Source organism: Quercus robur, chromosome 5, assembly GCF_932294415.1.
Source record: "Quercus robur chromosome 5, dhQueRobu3.1, whole genome shotgun sequence".
NCBI lineage: Eukaryota > Viridiplantae > Streptophyta > Magnoliopsida > Fagales > Fagaceae > Quercus > Quercus robur.
Window position 1 is genome coordinate 84,083,009 of NC_065538.1, and position 19,983 is coordinate 84,102,991.

The 19,983-nt window shown below is 41.1% G+C and overlaps 1 protein-coding gene across 2 annotated transcripts in view; it reads right to left on the reverse strand.

The window, feature by feature from the left end:
• LOC126727460 (cytochrome P450 76T24-like) overlaps positions 1-19,983 on the reverse strand; it is a 74,185-nt gene that overhangs the window by 26,085 nt on the left and 28,117 nt on the right. The window lies entirely within an intron of this gene.

Below are 19,983 nucleotides of genomic sequence, written 5' to 3' on the forward strand. Positions count from 1 at the left end.
AATGGAGCCGGTTGAGAAGTTAGAAGAAATACCCCTTGACAGTTCCGATCCTGGCCGAATGACCAAAATTGGAACGCTCGCTAACCCCACAGTCCGTCAGGAGCTCATAACCTTCCTTAGACGTAATCGAGACGTATTTGCGTGGGGTCATGAAGATATGCCAGGAATAGATCCTTCAATCATGGTGCACAAATTGAATGTGTCGCCCGCCTTTTCACCCGTCAGACAAAAGAAAAGGGTGTTTGCCCCCGAGCGAGACCGGGCCATAGCAGAGGAAGTCAGAAAGCTACGGGAAGCAAGCTTCATCAGGGAAGTGTACTATCCCGACTGGTTAGCAAATGTAGTAATGGTGAAGAAAGCGAGCGGGAAATGGCGGATGTGTGTGGACTTCACCGACCTTAACAAAGCCTGCCCCAAGGATAGTTACCCCCTTCCGAGGGTTGATGTCCTAGTAGACTCTACGGCCCGACACCAGTTGCTGAGCTTCATGGACGCTTTCTCGGGATACAACCAAATCCAAATGCACGAAGCCGACCAGGAAAAAACGTCGTTCGTGACCAGCCAAGGCTTATTCTGTTACAAGGTCATGCCCTTTGGCCTGAAGAACGCGGGCGCAACGTACCAAAGGCTCATGAACAAAATGTTCGCGCAACAGATTGGGAGGAATGTCCAGGTCTATGTAGACGACATGCTAGTCAAAAGCCGAAGGGAGGAAGATCATCTAGGAGATCTCAAAGAAACATTCGACACACTTCGCTCCTACAACATGAAGCTCAATCCGGGGAAATGCGCCTTTGGAGTAACGACAGGAAAATTCTTGGGATTCATGGTGTCTCAAAGGGGAATCGAGGCAAACCCGGACAAGATCCGGGCCATTATGGATATGGCACCACCGAGAAATGTGAAGGAGGTGCAAAGCCTCAATGGAAAGATAGCGGCGCTGAATAGGTTCGTGTCAAGGGCGACGGACAAGTGCTGGCCCTTCTTCCGAACATTAAAGAAATCCTTCGAGTGGACTGACGAATGCCAACAAGCCTTCGAAGGATTGAAGGCTTACCTCTCCTCCCCGCCATTGCTGAGCCCGTCGCAGCCAGGAGAAGAACTTTTCCTCTATCTAGCCGTCTCCCCCGCAGCCGTTAGCGTGGCCTTGGTCAGAGAAGAAGAGAAGGTGCAAAAACCCGTATACTACGCAAGCCGAGCGCTTCACGGTGCCAAAGAAAGATACCCGCTCATGGAGAAACTTGCCTTCGCATTGGTTACGGCAGCCCGTAAGCTCAAGCCATACTTCCAAGCTCATACTGTAAACGTCCTGGCTGACAAGCCCTTACGACGGGCAATGAGCAGCCCTGAGGCCGCGGGACGATTGGCGCTATGGGCCATAGAGCTGAGCGAATTTGACATTCAGTATCGCCCGCGAACCGCCATCAAGGGACAGATCGTCGCCGACTTTATAGCTGAGTTCACTCATGGGGAAGACAAGGGGGCAGCGGAGTCGCCTCAATGGAGCATATATACGGACGGATCGTCCAACAGGCAGGCCGCAGGGGCCGGCATCGTGCTACTATCGCCCGAAGGAGACACCATCGAATGTATGGTCCGTCTCGACTTCCCTACCACCAACAATGAATCGGAGTATGAGGCTCTGATAGCAGGGCTTGACCTTGCCAAAGCAGCAGGAGCCGCGAGGGTAGTCATCTACTGCGATTCACAGGTCATCACCAACCAAATAAACGGAGACTACGATTGCAAGGGCGAAAAAATGAAAAGGTACCTTGACGAAGTAAGGACAAGGGTGGGAGACCTAGAAGCCAAAGTCGTCCAAATTCCCAGAGAAGAGAACGAGAGAGCCGACCGTCTCGCGAAGGCCGCTTCAACTGAACAAATGGTCATCCCTGGTAATGTACTCTCTTTCGTACAGTTTTCCCCGCTAATAGATCTCAGCAACATGCAGGAAATATGCTCCGACAGCAGCTGGACAGCACCCTTAGTTTCGTACTTAAAAAACGGGGTCTTACCAAACGGAAAGGAAGCCGCTAGGAAACTTAAAGTCCAGGCGGCGAGGTTCGTCCTGATAAAAGACGTCCTGTATAAGAGAGGTTTCTCCCGACCGTATCTGAGATGCTTGGGCACGGAAGAGGCAGAATACGTCATGAGAGAAATACATGAAGGAATCTGCGGAAACCACTCAGGGTCCAGATCGTTGGTACACAAGCTTGTGCGAGCAGGTTACTATTGGCCCACTATGCAGAAGGACGCCGAAGCCTACGTTCGGGCCTGTGACAAATGCCAAAGGTTCAGCAATATCATTAGACAACCGACCGAAGAGCTGACCCCGATGACGGCCCCGTGGCCGTTCGCACAATGGGGATTAGATATTATGGGACCATTCCCTACAGCCGTACGACAGCTGAAATTCCTGGTGGTAGGCATCGACTATTTCAAGAAATGGGTGGAAGCTGAAGCTTTAGCCACGATTACAGAGAAGAACGTGCGGAGCTTCGTCTGGAGACGCATCATATGCAGGTTTGGCATTCCTAGAGTCTTTGTCTCGGACAACGGGAGACAGTTCGACAACGACCATTTCCGGGATTTTTGCTCACAATTGGGAATAAAGAACCACTACTCCTCCCCCGCCCACCCTCAAGCTAATGGACAGGTCGAAGTCATAAACCGATCCTTGCTCAAGATCATCAAGACTCGGCTCGAGGGGGCAAAGGGTATATGGCCCGAAGAATTGCCGAGTATACTATGGGCATACAGGACGACGGCAAGAACACCCACAGGAGAGACACCGTTCCTCCTGACATACGGAAGCGAAGCAGTCATCCCGGCCGAAGTCGGACTCACAAGCTACAGGGTACACAACCATGATGAGAGCAGAAACAATGAGGCTATGCGACTACAGCTTGACCTAGTGGACGAGATCAGGGCAGCAGCAGAACAAAGGCTCGCTAGGTACCAGGATCGCATGGCCAAATACTACAACTCTCGGGTCCGACACAGAGACTTCCAAGTTGGAGACCTTGTGCTTAAAAAGGTCATGGGCGCCACTAGGGACCCTACCCAAGGGAAACTCGGCCCCAATTGGGAAGGTCCTTACCGAGTTTCGTCGTGGCAGAGAAAAGGTACTTACCACCTAGAAACGTTGGAGGGACAGAAACTACCACACCCATGGAACACCGAGCACCTACGAAAGTACTACCAATAGGAGCGGCAGCATGAAGACCAACCTCTTTTTATTTTTCAGCAAATTATAGTTTAACTCCTCAGATTTATCATTTACTTTAGTTTTTTCGCAACAATACTTTTTAGCCCAAGGGGCAGGATTTGGTTTTAATTACTTTTATTTAAATGCATGGCAATAAGAGGGGTTTTATTTAGAAATTGCTGAAGTGTATTTTTTCGACGGTCCACACACGGACTAAAGAAAAAACTGACGGACCAATGAAGATGTCAAAAGACATCAAGGCTAAAATAGCCAAGAAAACAACGTTCCGAAAAGGCTAAGCTAAAAAGACGACGGTTCAATAGATGAAGCTATCATCATACGGCCCAGGCCTTAAAAACTGACGGACCAATGAAGATGTCAAAAGACATCAAGGCTAAAATAGCCAAGAAAACAACGGTCCGAAAAGGCTAAGCTAAAAAGCCGACGGTCCAATAGATGAAGCTATCATCATACGGCCCAGGCCTTAAAAACTGACGGACCAATGAAGATGTCAAAAGACATCAAGGCTAAAATAGCCAAGAAAATAATGATCCGGGAAAGCTAAAGCCAAAAAATCGACGATCATCTAATGGGACATACCCAAAAAACTAACAAGGCCAAGGCTAAGTGCGTGACGGTCCAAAGAAGCCGACGCTGTAGAGCTGACGGTCCAATGGATGAAAATATCATCAAAGTAAAGGATTTATATGGTAGACGGTCAAATTGTTGACGGTCTTACCAAAAAAATGAGACTACTTACAAATAAGTTTCTCCAACCAACAAACCTGTAAAGATGACGAGCTAATCGAAAAAGGCTAAATAAAATAAAAAAAGGGATAACGGTCTCATTAAGATTAGTCAAAGTCAATGTGTATGTTTAAAGTGACGGACAACAGGGGGTAGATAGAATTACAAGTAAAAAGCCCAACAAACATAAGGGCACTTAAAGACATTGTTCAAAAATTACAATTAACAGCAAGGATTAGGCGGCAGGAACGTCCTTGGAGACCCCGTCAACTTTATCCTTAGCAATTTGATCTGAAGACTCAGCGGGGGTAGGGACAGCAGGCTGGGCCAAAACGACCCCAGCATCATTAAGCAAAAAATCCAAACTGAGGGGTTCGTCATCTCTGTCAGCAGCAGGAGTCATTGGCACGGAGGCATCCATGGTGATCCTAGACAGATCCAGCTCCGGATAAGCTGACGCTACTTGCTTCAGACAATCATCGAAACCTGTGCCGTAATAGTCAGCACAGGAATCAATGAAGGACTGGGTTGTCTTGAATTTTTCGACTGCGTCAGTCCCAGCCGTCAGTACTTGCGCGCGCAGAGACGCAACCTCCTCCTTAAGTTTCTTTTGCTGGCCCTCAGCTTCTCCTAATTTCTCCTTCACATCCTTCAGATCTGCGTTTAAGAGACGGACGGCCTCCTTGTATTGCGCCTGCTGATCCATCAGGCTGGAATTGTGCCTCCTCACCCAAGAAACGACGCCTTCTTTGGCCACGCATCGGTCTTGAAGTGCTTTAACACGAACCAAGGCCTAAAGGTAACACAACCGTCAGCTATTAAGCAAGGCAAAGATCAGATTGTTCAAAGTAGGAAACATACCCGTGCGATATCAAAAAAGGCTGACGCTCCAAGGTCCTCCGTACCAAGCTGAGCACAAGGATCCAGATCCGTCTGTTTAATGAGAGATTCCACCCCCTCGACAGCATAATCCTTGTGAGTCAACAAGGAACGGGGGCCTTCAATGACGGGACCAGAGGAGGTCATCACCCCTTTCCCAGCACCATGGCCAGACTTGGGGGGCGACTTCTTGGAGGGCACGTCCATGGAAGTGACGGTCGCCTTCTTGGAAGGAGGATCATCTTTTTCGTCAGCCTTCCTCTTGATCGAACCCTTCAAAGAAGAATGAGGGGTTGACGCTCCTTCTTTCCCCTTGGCTTTGTCTTCTTCCTTCTTACGGGCAGCAGCGGCCCTCACCCTCTGCTTCGCAGCTTCCATCTCTGCACAAAGTAAGCTGACGGATAAGTAATAGCAGACGGAATAAAAAAGCCGACGGATTAAATAATGCATTTACTTACGTTTTCTTGAAAATTCTTCCAACTTCCGAGCTTCGACCGTCGGCTCAGGACCACCACAATACAAATGTAGAGTGTCTAGGGTTATCAAATCCCTACACTTACGTTGCTCAAGTGGGATGGTGAGTATCCGACGGATGAATTCCCTTTGTTCGTCAGACACCTCCGGACGAGCGATGGCTGAAACAAAAGGGAATAGACGGTGTTAAAAGAGACGGTGAAAGTTCCCTGGAAAATGGAAAGCGACGGTAAAAAGAAAGAGACGGGGGCAACCTGACTCCCTAATATAAGCCCATGTGTTATCAAAATAACCCCCGGGCAACGTATCCCATTCATCCGGGCGGCACACCCAGTCCGTCCCTTTAACAAAGAAAAACCTATTCTTCCAATTCCTATTCGAATCCGGCATATCAAACACTAATCTTAAGTTCTTTTCACGAGGTGCAAAGTGATATGTCCCCTTGGCGGATACTTTATGCTGAGGTCTGTAGCAGTAAAAGAACTCGTCTAGCGAAAGTTGACGGTTCCCCCCACTCAAGCGACCCCAAAGAACCTCAGCACCAATAAAGATCCTCCAGGCATTCGGAGAGATCTGGCTGACGGACAATCCTAAGAAATCCGCCAGCTGACGATGTAAAGCCGTTAGTGGAAGTCTAAGGCCAGCTGCGAACATGGCATCGTACATCCCCACATCAGCCGTCCTCCCTGTATAACACTTCTCATTCTTTTTAGGGAGACGGAGGGGAATGTGATCTGGGATCTGGAAACGAATACGCAACTCAGAAAAAACTCTGTTGCTCATCTTTGGGAGAAATTTATTGACGGCCCACTCCTCTGGAAGGATGAAGGGACGATTACCTCCAGAACTCCCTGAAGTTCCCTCACTGGACTCTTCGTCACCCTCATCCTCATTACCGTCACTACTAACCTCGTTACCGTCATCCCTATCTTCGTCACTATCGATCTCTTCGTCACCTTCCTCCCAGTTCCCTTCATCAACAACTTCCTCGTCGATCCCCTCGACCTCAACCTCACTTAACACCTTTTCCCTAACTCCCTCAACACGGTCTTCTACGTCAATACTAAGGGATTGGGCCTACGTTTCTTTTCCTGACGACTCCGAAAAGCCGTCGGACTCTTGACCTGAGCCAAAAACTTCGTCGTAGCCCGCTCCGTCGCGGACTGACGACTGATCACTCGACGCGTCACTTGACATCTGACTACCTACAAGTGACGGATACACCCTAAGTTCCTAGACTGACGTTCTCAATGAAAGAAAAATTTTTTGGGCAAAAGTAAAAATAAAAAGGAAGCAAAAAGAAAGGAAGAGGAACTTACAGGTGAAATAGATCTTGAATAAATGAAACAACCTTTAAGAGTGACGGTATTGGTAAGAGCTGACGGAACGAATCGTGAGTAAGAGCGACGGGTTCTCTCTTAAAAAGATCTGCGAAGTTAAAATGACAAAATGAAACAAGGCGTGATATTTATATAAGGGGAAAAACGCATGGAATGCGAGGCGACGTCCGTGCCCAGAAACGAGGCCAACGACCGCTCGCCACGTGACCTTGCATTAAATAGCTCGCGGCTCGAGGAGGCATTCATAATTCGTTTTCTTTTTCAAAAATAACTCAACATGCTGACGGTTGTAAGCGTCGAACATGTAGAGTAGGGGGCGACTGATAAGGGTAAAAGGAGTCTAGCCTCAGACCGACGGTTCTGTGCGACCTTCCATACATAAGCAGACGGTGCTGTAGCAGACGGTCTCCAAGAGTGACGGTCTCAATAGTTGACGCCCTAAAAGCTGAAGGAAATAAATTGAGGCTGACGGACCAAGTATAAATTGACTTGCTTCCCACGCTATAAGTAAGGAGTTGACCTGTTTCCCACGCTAGAGAATATTCAAGAAACTCCTATAAGGAAAGGATCCCGAAAAATACGCCCAAAAGGACTCCTATAAGGAAAAGACTTCTACTCCAAGGGAAAGAGGGATGACCCTTGCTACTATAAAAACCTTAGCACCCTCGTGACCCAAGGTACGCATAATTTTACCCTCTCTAGCACTCTAGAGCAGCGAGAATAGTTCTAACTTGACCTTCGGAGGGTATTTGGCCGGTACCACACCGGTACTCTCTGCTAGGTTATTCCTTTTCATTGTGCAGGTGCCATTTGCGATCGTACGAGGAACGTGTGACTCGCTGGTGGTATTGTTTTCGGTATCATCATATAATGTTTTAATTTTTATAAAATGTTATTTTATTAATTTTAGTTGATAAATAAGTAATATTTTATTAAAAAAATTATTTCTTATATATAATGAAATAAGAACATAATTAATAGCAAATTTACACACATTACATTTTCTATCCTTTCATTTTTCTTGTTAACCAAACAAATGAATTTTTATCCCTCCCAACCAAACAACACGAAAGAAAATTAAAATTTCTTCTACCCCACCTTTCCATTCTCTTCCCATTTTCTCACCTCCACTTTTCTATCTCCATAATTAAACGACCCCTTAATTTCAAGTTTTCAACATGTACAATAGGAGTTGTCCATATGAGGTAGTCTCTCATTTAAAAGTTTGGACAAGATAAATGCCAAACAATTATCTACATTTTGAAAGCAATATTATTGGGCATGTGCAGGCAGATTTCAAACGTTATTTGACAACAAAATGTTTTATTATTTGAGCTAACTATAACTCATTATAAAATTACAAATTAATAATGTACAATATATAATTATTTCCCTCTCTATTATGATTATGTAAAATTCTAATGTTAAAGACATTAGATTAAACATACAGATACATTCACATCTATATTGGGCTAAGAACAAAGAATCAAAGTAACAAAAATTGATCGTTTGTTGAAGTTGATGGCCACACATCGAGTAACACATGCAAAGGGAAGTATAAGCAACAATATTAGGTAGCAAGGTTTTCAGACCCGGACCGTTCATTGAACCGTAAAAGGGAGAGGTTCAAGGTTTTTAAGGTCGAACCGAGGTCAAACCGGGATCGAATCATGATGACGTCATAATTAATTTAATAATTATTTTAAATATATATAAAAATATTAAATTAGTAAAAAATATAAAAATGAACTAAAATAGTCAAATTAAAACTATAAATCCATATTTTAACTATGTCTAATATATCCATCTATAGCCCAAATATGAAATATCTATCCAATAATAATAACCATTTTTTTTATAAAAAGAAAATTAAAAGCATCAGATTGTCTTTCCAAGTTTCACTTTCCAATGCTCACATGACCAGCTATCTAGCTCACATTCACAACAAAATCTTATGTGAAAAGTTGTTACTAGTTCTAATTTGAATCCACCACTGAAATTATTTTTTTACTCACCAATATTAGCTAATAACAATCTATTACTTTCTCCTCAAAAAAAAAAAAAAATCTATTACTTAAAATTTATTGTGAAAATATTGTGGTAGTATTTCTTAATTTCCATTTCTTAATATTAAATGCCACACGTTTGAATAATAATAAAAAAAAAACCACACAATTACATAAAAAAAAAAAAAAAAACTAAGGGATAAAGACCACCTCACATTTTCATACGGACCCAATTTATTACTCAACTCTCAACCTCACATTTACTTCACAATTATCATTTCACATACAGACCCAATTATTCACAAATTCACAACATCAAGAAAAGAGAAGAGAGAGAGAGGGGAATCTGAAGCGCCGGTGGAGATCGTGGTGCACAGATCGAAGGCCGGTGGAGATCGAGGTCGCCGAAAGGACAAAGTCGGTGGAGATCGGCGTTTACCATGAAGCACTACCTCGTCCGCCACCCCACCGCCGTTCGTCCTCCTCCCCACCACCAGACCAGGTCAGATCAGCTTTTTTTTTTTTTTTTTTTTTTTTTCATATTTGCTTGTTCTGATTCAACTTTATTGTAAGAATTGGATTTTGTTTTGTGTTTGGATTATGTGAGACGTTTTTTGAGAGTGAAGCAAAGAAACTGAAACAAAGATCAAACGTTTTCTCATCCCTATAGTTATGTTTCTTTTTCTTTTGGTTTTCTGTGTGTGTGTGTGTGTGTGTTTTTTTTTTTTTTTTTTTTTAGGTTCAGATTCAAAGGGAACCGTGAGAAGCGGTCTGATCATGGTTCCCAGAACCGTGTGGTTGAACCGCGATTCGAATGGTTCCCTGTTTTTTGGCATAGGCTGGTTCTTAAGTTTTAAAGAACCGTGATTGTGAGAGGTTCACGGTTTTTCTGATCGGACCGTATGGTCCGGTCCGGGTTTCAAAACCTTGTTAGGTAGTAGTCCATTAATTCTTGAAGTTGGTTTATGTTTCTTGTGTTTATATTTTCGATGGATACAAGAATGGAATATAAAGAAGACAGTCTTAAAAGGAAAACATGGAACATGCATGCTTCGGTGTCCTACAATCTTATAATGCTACATGTATCTATCTATATAAGGCAGCTGGAGGTGTCCCTGTCATCGATTGAGGATTAGAATTTAGAAGTTTAGGACATGATTCGGATGCAAAAGTCAAGCGGGGCGGCCGAAGATAATATCAACCATTCGTTTAAGAGTCTATTTTGTATTGATTAGACATGTCTATTGCTTTCTCGAAGAAGAAAATAAGAAAGGTAAGTCTATTGCTTCGAGTTGTCCAATTATAATATTGTAAAATCATTTTCCTATTCGCTTTATTGATAAAGTATGTCTGTCTAATGCTCTTTCTTCTCAAAAAAGAAAAAGAAAAAAGAAAGTATGTCTAATGCTCTGACCTTTCCAATTATACTGTAAAGCCTATTTATGATTAGCCTTATTGCTATAGTCTCTGTTTATACCTGGTTAGAGTTTATTGTAAATACAATTGAGAATAGAAAAGACTTTATCATGTGGATGCATGTTGTCAAGTAAAATCACGTAATTTCTTTATATTCTTTCTTTCTCTTTTACTTTTTGTTTCATTTTTCTCTCTATCTTTAATTTCATCATGTCCAATAACAATCGACCATATGAGGTACTCTCCCATCTAAAAGTCCAGACAGACCATATGTTGGATCACAAAACATTACCACAGAGTTCTTAACTTGAACAAACAACCAACACCTGTACTATACAACAAAAAACACAAGCTTCTGGACGACGTTTACTTTTTTTTTTTTTAATAAAAATTTAATAAATATAGTAACAAAGAGAAAAAATAATATAATAATATATTATGTACAATATTTTAACTTTTATAAAATATTATTTTATTAATTTTAATCGATAAATAAGTAATTATTTATTACAAAAAAATTATTTCTTATATATAATGAAGTAAGGACATAAGAGTAAATTTAAACAAATTACATTTTCTATTTTTTCACTTTTTTTCTAAATAAAATAAATGAGTTTTTCATCATTTCCATCCGAATAAAACAAGAGAAAAATTAAAATTTCTTCTGTCTCTCAACTCTTTCATTCCTTCCCCATTTTCTATCCACCACTTTTCAATCTCAATCACCAAACAAATGAGCCCTTAATTTCAAGTTTTCAACATGTGCAATAAGAGTTGTCTATATATATGAGCTAGTCTCTAGTCTAAAAGTTAGGACAGACAATAAAAGCAAATACAAAGACCAAGATAAATGCCAAACGATTATCTCCATTTTGAAAGCAATATTACTGGACACGTGTAGGTAGAATTCAAACTTTATTCAACAACATAATATTTTACAAACTGAATTAACTAGAACTCAGTATAGCCGTATAGGACTACAAACTAATGATGTACAATATATAATTTTTTTCCTCTATTATGATTATGCAAAATCATAATATTGATGACAATAGATTAAGCCCAGATAAATTCACATCTATATTGGGCTAAGAACAAACAATCAAAGTTACAACAAAGTGCTTGCAGCTTGCTAGCTAGATTGGATGTGAGCATACGAATTGATGCCCACACATGCAAAGGAAGTATCAACGACAATACTAGGTAGTATTCCATTAATTCTTGATGTTGGTTTATGTTTCTTGTGTTTATATTTTCGTTGAGAATATTAAAGAATACAGTCTAAAATGATAAACGTGGAACATGCTTCGGTGTCCTAAAGTACAATAATTCATGAAGATTAATCAAACCTGTCTAGTGTCTAGTACCTACTTTGTACGGAGTTAGGAAGAAAAAGAAAAAGACATTGACTTAAATGCAATGATATGGTACACGTGTCTATACTATTTGTTTAGAACATGATTCAGATGAAAAACGTTAAAGAAAAGATTCTAGAAACTGCTTCGGGCGAAAATGGCCAACTGGCCTTAAAAACGAAACTATCTAGTTAGTAGGCTCTCTTTATAAACATATTTCATTTATAGCATCTCAAGTCTTAAAGACTCGATTTTGGGCTTCAAAATCGAGTCTTTAAGGCTCGGTTTGTATGCTTGACCACGTCTGATGTGGCAAAGTTGCCATCTGGCATTGACATGGAAATCGAGTCTCTTAGACTCGATTTCCACGTGTATTCCAACCAGAAATCGAGTCTTAGAGACTCGATTTCAATCCCAAAATTTTTTTAAAAAAATTCTAAGTCTCTACATGCCAAAATACCCAAACGCAGATCAGATCAGAGGGAGAGAAAGAGAAACACACAGCTACTCAGATCAGATCAGAGGGAGAGAAACAGAGAACCTCACTGCCAAACCTCACCAGCGCGGCCAGGGGCTCGCGCCGGCCTGGGGCTCGCGCGAGACTCAGGCCGTGCGCGACCCAGGCTCGCGCGAGCCCCCGGTCGCGCGCGGCCTGACTCGCGCGAGCCCCAGGCTGCGCGCGAGCCTCAGGCAGCGCGCGACCCAAGCTCGCGCGAGCCTCAGGCCGCGCGCGACCCAGGCCGCGCGAGCCCCTGGCCGCGCTCGACGCTGGCCGGCGCGAGCCCCTGGCCGCCTGGGTCGCTGGTCAGTTTCTGGTTTCTGGGTCTCCGATCTCGATCTTCTCTTCCTTTCTGTTTCTGGTTTTCTTTTCTTTTTTTTCTTTTTTTTTTCTCTGGGTTTTTCCGCGAGCCCCTGGCCGCGCTCGACGCTGGCCGACGCGAGCCCCTGGCCGCCTGGGTCGCTGGTCAGTTTCTGGTTTCTGGTTTCTGGGTCTCCGATCTCGATCTTCTCTTCCTCTCTGTTTCTGGTTTTCTTTTCTTTTTTTTTCTTTTTTTTTTCTCTGGGTTTTTCCTCCTCTGATGCTCTGGTGTTTGGTGTGAGCGTTATAAATAGGGGTTAGAAATCGAGTCTAAGAGACTCGATTTCCATGTCAATGCCAGATGACAACTCTGCCACATCAGACGTGGTCAAGCATACAAACCGAGCCTTAAAGACTCGATTTTGAAGCGCAAAATCGAGTCTTTAAGACTCGAGATGCTATAAATGAAATATGTTTCTAAAGAGAGCCTACTAACTAGATAGTTTCGTTTTTAAGGCCAGTTGGCCATTTTCGCCAACTGCTTCGAGAGAAACTGTTTTACTTGAAAGGAGGGAAAGAAAAAAGTCTAACTAACTATTAACCAACTAACTTTCCTAAGCAATCCGGATTTGACAGCTGTACAGCACTTAAACAATCTCACGTGCCAGTCACTTAAGTAAAACACCACCGTTTGATTTTAACTTCTCTTTCTTTCTTTCCTAATAAACACTGTCGTTTTGCTCTGGCTTTACATCACTGCAATTGTGCTCTTGTTGTTTCTTCTTTACGGTGTTGCCTTCCTTCATGCCTTCTTTCTTGACTAAAGTCTCAACAAAAAATTTAAGTGATCCATTAATTAGAAGATTTTGCTATTGAAGGGATCCAAATTGTCCTGTAAAAGTGGTTTTGTATTCGCTTTATGTGATTTAGTATGTTTTATGCTTCAAGTGGTCCATTTGTATTGAAAAATCATTTTCGCATTCGCTCTATTGATTTAGTATGTCTAATGCTCCGAATGGTCCAATTATATATTGTAAAATCCATCTAGGGCCAACCTTATTGCTGTAGTCTCTATTTATACCTGCTTAGAGTTTATTGTAAATACAATTAAGAATATAAATGATGTAGCCACTTAGAACTTTATCCCGTAGATGCAAGCTTTCAAGCTGAATTATGTAATCTTTCTGTGTTCTCTCTCTCTCTCTCTTTTACTTTTTTTTTTTTTCCATTTTATCGCCATCTTTAAATTCATCACGTCCAATTCCATATGAGGCAATCTCTCGTCCAAAAGTTCAGACAGACAAATATGAAGGCCAAGATAAATGCCAACAATTTTCTCCATTTTGAAAGCAAGATTACTAGGCACGTGTAGGTGGAATTCGAACCTTATCCGACAACAAATGAGTTTATTAATTGAGTTAACTAGAATCCATAATAGAATTGCAAACTAATGGTGCATGATATATAATTGTTTTCCTTTATTATGCTTATGCAAAATCCTAACATTGGAGAAATTAGGGTAAACACACAGAAAAATTCACATTTATATTTGGCTAAGAACAGACAATCAAAGTTAAAAGGATTTTATGGGAATAGCTCAGAGGGGCCAGTATGTAAGGTAATCCCAAACGTCTCACCCATGTCCATGTCTTCTCGCCTCATCTCATCTAGGAGCTTCCAAGCAAAGTGGTGAAGAAGAGAAGCTAACATCAAGTGCACCATTCTGTTAGCTAATGGCAATCCAGGGCATATCCTTCTTCCAGCTCCAAATGGAATGAGCTCAAAATCTCGGCCTTTAAAGTCAATGTCTTGCGCTAAAAACCTTTCGGGCATAAATACATTTGGATTAATTTTGCCATACGCTTGAGTCTCGTCCCATTGCCCACACATTTATTAGTATTTTTGCATTTTTGGGCACAATGAAGCCACACATTTCTACATTTGTTTCAGCCTCATGGAGTACTAGAAAAGGCACAGGATTGTGCAATCGAAAATTTTCTTTCACTATAGCTTAAAGATAATGGAACTTTGAGATGTCTGATTCTTGAACGCGCCCATCCTTGCCTAGGACTTCTTTAAGCTCATCTCGAGCTTTTGCCATTTTTTTCCGGGTTGTGTAATAACACTGTCATTGCCCATTCCACAGTGCTTGATGTTGTTCCGATCCCTGCTAGAAACAAGTCCTACAGCTACAATAAAATAGTATGAGAATTGTTTGCCTAAGTTTATGGCCTATTGTCATCAGTGCCTAATACAAATAGTATGAGTAGTGAACCCGATAAAAATAATGTCAATCAAATCACAACAATTGTTAGTAATTCTCAGTCAATAACGTTACCAATGGTGCTAAAGGTTGAGGCCCACAAACTAACAAAGATCCCAAGGAGTACTAGCCATCAAGTTTGTTGAAGTTATTTGAGGATGAAAACTGGTCATACAGATTGATTAGCATTCATTCCTGCTTTAAATATTCTGTGAAATTCACATATTTCTGAATTGCACGTACTAATATAAATATGCATTGGAAATCAACATATGGCCTGATTGGCGAAATGGGGGTCATATAATTCAAAAAGACTTTCCTTAATTGTCAAAATGATGATGATATATGTTGACTTCAAACTATCGATGACGGTGAGGAGCTAGTACATTGTCACAATCACAAATACTAAGAAACCAAGAAAATATTTACTCATTTCTTGAAAGTAATAAATTTATGTATAAATTAAAAAAATATAGAAAAACAAAAATAAAAAGTTGATACAAGTCTCATGAAATTAATCCGTCTTATCAAAGACCTATTTTTTTTTTTTTTTTAAGTGAATCCTTGTCTCAAAATCAAAAATTATATATCTCCTGTAGGAGCAGAAGTTCTTGATCCATTATAATGAATTTAAATAATATTCTACTCAGAACAAGTTTATATTCAAAAAATTCAAAATTATTCACCTAGTGTTGAATATTAATATTTTTGTTATAGATAAATAATGAAGGAGGAAGAGATGATACTTGAATCAAATACATGATACATCACAGAGTATTTTTTTTCTTGTTGAGATAAATACATCACAGTCAAGTATTAAATAATAGTATTAGGTATAATTGTTTTTCAGATATTTTCTTTGAACCAAAGTTTTAAAGAGGTAGTCAATTACCATAAGCAAATGTTTAATATCAAGGAGGCTTATCTTTGAATTATCTTCTTCAATGAGACTGAGAAGTGAATCTAGTACATCGTTGCCTGCTTTAGAAGTTAGAACCCATTGATGAAGCTCTTAATTGTAGTCGTTGCTTGATGATACCATCAAGAATCCCAAATATTTTTGTGTAATAAATCCCTGTCGTTTTGCGTACACCTTGGGGATCAATCAAACGAAGTGCTGGAAAATAATCTACAATATTAGGCCTGAAAGTTCAATTAGTGTATAAAACATTATGAACATTTAGATCCCTAATTTACAAATTACCAATTCAAGCTTAATGTCAAACAATTAATGTGCAGAATATGAACATAAGCTTAAAGCAGAATTGATAAACAATCTAAACCAATTAAAATCACGTCCACAGTAGAAATTAAATGGAAAGATTAAGGGAAGAGAGATGCAAACACAAGGACAACACACGATGTGTTATCGAAGAGGAAACCGAAGCCCTCGGCGCAAAACCTCTCCACCGCCCGCCAAGCGGTAAGCAATCCACTAAAGAATGTAATTGGGATACATGAACAGCAGAAGACCCTCTAAGCCTAATCTACCTAATGTACCTAAGCCCTCCAAGCTCCTACTCCAACGAGGTTACGCCGAACCTATTTCTTCTTTAGCTTGCTGGATTCCGCTACTTGACCATAGCATCTACCAATATGAAATTGGTCACTTCTTAACTGCTTCCCAAAACACCAAACAGCCTTCTCACAGATATGGGTATGGTGAGAAAAGGTTTTGATAATATACCTCTCAAGGATTTGACAATGGAGAGGAAGAGAGTAGAGGAATTTAAAGAGTCTCTATGTGAAGATTGTGGATGAATCAATCAATCTTGTTTTTCTCTAGGGTTTTTCTCTCAAAATTCTATCTGGAAGCTCTCTAAATACTGTGGGTATAAGGGTATATATGAAAGTTCAAAAACGTGTACAAAACACCTTTGAACGTTTAGACCCCCAAATTACAACTTAACCAATACAAGCAATATGTCAAACAACTAGTGTGCGGAAACTTAACACATGCTATAATACGAAATTGGTTAAAGACTATCTAAGCCATAACAAAATAAAATCACAGCAGATAATAAAAAGGCAAAGATAGAGAGGAAGGAAGATGCAAACACAAAGACAACACGCGATGTGTTATCGAAGAGGAAACCGAAGTCCTCGGCGAAAAACCTCTCCGCCGCCCTCCAAGCGGTAAACAATCCACTAGAAAATGCAGTTGGGATACAAGGACAGCAATAGACCCTCCAAGCCTAATCTACCCAGTGCACCTAAGCCCTCCAAGCTTCTTGCTCCAACGAGGTTGCGCCGAACCTTTTTCTTTTCTAGCTTCCCGGATTCCGCTACTAGACCGTAGCATCAACCAATGAAGATTGGTTCCTTCCTAACTGCTTCCCAGAAATCCAAACAACTGTCTCACAATGATGATGATGGTGAGAACCAGGTTTGGTATAATGCCTCTCAAGGATTTGACAATGGAGAGGAAGAGAGCAGAGGAATTTGAAGAGACTCTAAGGTATAGATTGTGGGTGAAACAATCTTGTTTTTCTTTAGGGTTTCTCTCTCAAAATTCTCTCTGGATGCTCTCTTTCAATCGAGGGTAAAAGGGGTATTTATACTGGAGTGGGAGAGGAATGTGAAACGTCAGGTTTTACAAAACAGGGGTGGCTCGCGGCTTGACTAAGTCGCGAGATCCAGTCGCGAGTTAACCGTATGGCCAGTTGTCCTGTTTTGTCCTGTAATGCTCCAGCTAGCATGACTGTTCATCTTCCAGCATGCTTGGCACGTGTGCTGCTTCTGGCGGCTTGTAGCCGCGAGTCACCCGCGAGTCCCAGCCGCGAGTCTCTGTTTTCTTGCACACTCTTGAGCAATCTTCACTCTATCTCACTCACTACCCTTACAACAAACCCACCTAAATACAGGGTTACTAAATGCTGAATTACAAGCAAATTTGGCACGGAATAAAGCCAATTAGATGGTTGAATAAATTCAACCTTACAATCTCCCCCTTTGGCTATTCCGTGACAAAACCCTAAAACAGACTCTAGACTTAACATGTGAGTTGGGAACAGTTGAACAAAACTCACTCACACCTAACTCTAGAAGCTGTGCAGCTCTTGAATCATATGAACATGAATCTCCTGAAACACAACAATACACCATGATCATTGTAAGCAGAATATTATAAATGCATATGAAACAGGAAATATGTGATCAAGCAAAGATGGAGTTAAGAAACAAGTCATGACTTGATCAACCAAGTGAACACCACAAGGTAGTGATCACAGTGCTCATTCACACTTGGAATGAACACAAGGACATACAAGTTAACAAGCACAAGGCAAGACACTTGTATGCTCAACACTCAACCAATGCATAACACACAAGGCATATGCATCTAGGAACAATCCTACAAGGGCACAAGAGTGACAGTACATAAACCAAAATGCAGAACATTTAGATTAAAGTACTGATTTCAACATAGCATAAAGGCTGCATTAAGCAAGATACATACCATAAAACCTACAAACTATGCATAAAACATTAACCCTAAAAGCTTACAAAAGCACATGGATACAAACTCAAACCTAAAACCATAAGTTTAGAGGATAAGACTAAAAACAAAAGTATGACAAAAGTATGTGTGTACTCCCCCTATCACTATGCACACTTCCCTTTGAGAGCTGCTTATCTGCTTCTCAATCATCAATGACATTATCAACAGACAGAAACTTCTCCCCCTTTTTGACAGGAATGGCCAAAGGGTCAGTGTTCAGGCTGAATGGTGAAGCTATCTAGTTTTGCAGACAAAACATCAATCTGATCCTGCATGGCTCTCATCCTCTCAGAGTGCTCAGTCTGGACTTCTCTGATCCCATCAAGTTTTTCCAGAATGAATTGGAAAGCATCTGGAGGTGTATCTGAAGAAGTTGATGCTCTGGGTCTTTTGCCACTCCTCCTGGGTGTTGAGGTTGATGCATGCCCTGCTGCCTCTGCTTCAGTCTCCATTGGGACACCTTCTCCTTCATCACCTTCATCTTCTTCTCCTGGAAGCCTAACACTTATCCTTTTGCAGGTAAGCTTGTTAATTGCAGAAGGTGTGGACATGGGACTGATGTCTTGAGGGATTGGAACCCCCTTCCTTCTAAAGATCCTCATCAGCAAACTGGGAAAGATCAATTTTGGCCTAGAGGTTGTTCTTGTCTCATCCACAATGGTGTCATATATGTGGGAACTTATGTCTATGAAATTCTTTTCTTTGAGATCCATCAGAAAAATTGCTCTAGCACAATTGATTGTAGTCAACTTCTTAATGGGATAGAGGTTAAATATCATGATGATTGTTAGACACCTCATGTCCACTGGAAAGGCAGTGGTATTCAAACATTTTCCTTCTCTCTGCCCACCTATCCTTTGTTGAACTGTTTCAATAGAGACACTCCTATCCTTGTAGTTGATAAATTCCTCATCTTCTAATCCTTCAAGCCCTAATGCATCATCTATGACATGTGCATCCAAAATGAATTCTTTATCTCTAACCCAGCAACTTAACTCATTCTCCTTTATCACAGCATTTGAGTAAAATTCCCTAATCAGGGGTTCACACACTACAGGGAAATCACTCAGAAGCTTTTCCCATCCTCTTCCTTCAAAACAACTGGGGATAAAGGTTTGTCTCAAATCCTCCAAATCTACAAATCGTTCTTGAATAATTCCTGCTTTCATGAAGTTATCCCTGTATCTCTCAAAATGATGAACTGACCTAAATAGTTTAGAATCCATTTTCAATCTTTTGTCAGCCTTCTTTGCAGGAGTTTTCTTCTTAGAAGGTGAGGGAGCCATCTGTGAACAATCAGAAGAGGCCACAACAGTATAGAGCAATATATGTGTAGAACTAGTCAGTACCATGTAATTAACAAAGAGATTTCATCCATACAAATGAACTTGGAACATTTAAACACAAGCTACTTAGATCAAACACATGGATAAACAAGCCTAAGATAGGAAACACATATAAAAGCAACAGATATAGAAACTATCCTAAAGGCAGATATATGTCAATGAGACAGATAATGAAAAATGATATGGCTCATAAACAGCATTGTGAAGCTCACATATGCTCCTAAAAGATTTACACAATAGAGCATGCATATTTAGCACAGTAAAACTCACAGCCTCAAAAGGAACAATTTGAAACAACACAACAGCTCAAAGTTCAGATAAAATAAAAGGATCACTTAGCTAAGCACAGGATGAAGAGCAATAAGGAAACAACTAAGATCAAATCAAATTCTAGCAGCAGCATTCACAAGCTAAGCATGAACAAGGAGCAAAATCCGAAACACAAACCCATTTCTAAATCACAAACATATGCGAAAAATCAAAGGGAAAAGCACAAAATCAAGTAGAAAAGAGTGCAAAACTGAAAACCCATACCTGTGACTTGAAGATTTTGAGCTACAAGAATGCAACAATGGAGATTGGAAATGGGAGCACGGAGTGTTTGGGAGGGAGATAGTTTAGAGAGAAGATGAACAGTCACAAAAGTTCAAG